We start from the raw sequence: 1,213 nt of genomic DNA on the forward strand, positions 1-1,213 counted from the left end.
ACTGTTGTCTTTTACGAGATTTCCTGCTGACATTGTTGTCTTTGAGGTGATGACACAGTTGTCTTTGAGGTAACTTCCTGTTGACACTGTTGTCTTTGAAGAGATTTCCTGCTGACATTGTTGTCTTTGAGCTGATGACACTGTTGTCTTTGAGGTGACTTCCTGTTGACACTGTTGTCTTTGAAGAGATTTCCTGCTGACACTGTTGTCTTTGAGATGACTCCCTGTTGACACTGTTGTCTTTGAGATGACTCCCTGTTGACACTGTTGTCTTTGAGATGACTCCCTGTTGACACTGTTGTCTTTGACGAGATTTCCCGCTGACATTGTTGTCTTTGAGGTGATGACACTGTTGTCTTTGGGGTAACTTCCTGTTGACAATGTTGTGTTTGAAAAAAAATCCTGCTGACATTGTTGTCTTTCAGGTGGTGACACAGTTGTCTTTGAGGTGACTTCCCGTTGACACTGTTGTCTTTGAAGAGATTTCCTGCTGACATTGTTGTCTTTGAGGTGACTTCCTGTTGACACTGTTGTCTTTTACGAGATTTCCTGCTGACATTGTTGTCTTTGAGGTGATGACACTGTTGTCCTTGAGATGACTTCCTGTTGACACTGTTGTCTTTGAAGAGATTTCCTGCTGACATTGTTGTCTTTGAGGTGATGACACTGTTGTCTTTGAGATGACTTCCTGTTGACACTGTTGTCTTTTACGAGATTTCCTGCTGACATTGTTGTCTTTGAGGTGATGACACTGTTGTCTTTGAGATGACTTCCTGTTGACACAGTTGTCTTTGACGAGATTTCCTGCTGACATTGTTGTCTTTGAGGTGATGACACTGTTGTCTTTGAGATGACTTCCTGTTGACACTGTTGTCTTTGACGAGATTTCCTGCTGACATTGTTGTCTTTGAGGTGATGACACTGTTGTCTTTGAGGTGTCTTCCTGTTGACACTGTTGTCTTTGAGATGACTCCCTGTTGACACTGTTGTCTTTGAGATGACTCCCTGTTGACACTGTTGTCTTTTTGACGAGATTTCCCGCTGACATTGTTGTCTTTGAGGTGATGAGACTGTTGTCTTTGAGATGACTTCCTGTTGACACTGTTGTCTTTGAAGAGATTTCCTGCTGACACTGTTGTCTTTGAGATGACTCCCTGTTGACACTGTTGTCTTTGAGATGACTCCCTGTTGACACTGTTGTCTTTGAGATGAC

Source organism: Babylonia areolata, chromosome 28 (assembly GCF_041734735.1).
Source record: "Babylonia areolata isolate BAREFJ2019XMU chromosome 28, ASM4173473v1, whole genome shotgun sequence".
Lineage (NCBI taxonomy): Eukaryota > Metazoa > Mollusca > Gastropoda > Neogastropoda > Buccinidae > Babylonia > Babylonia areolata.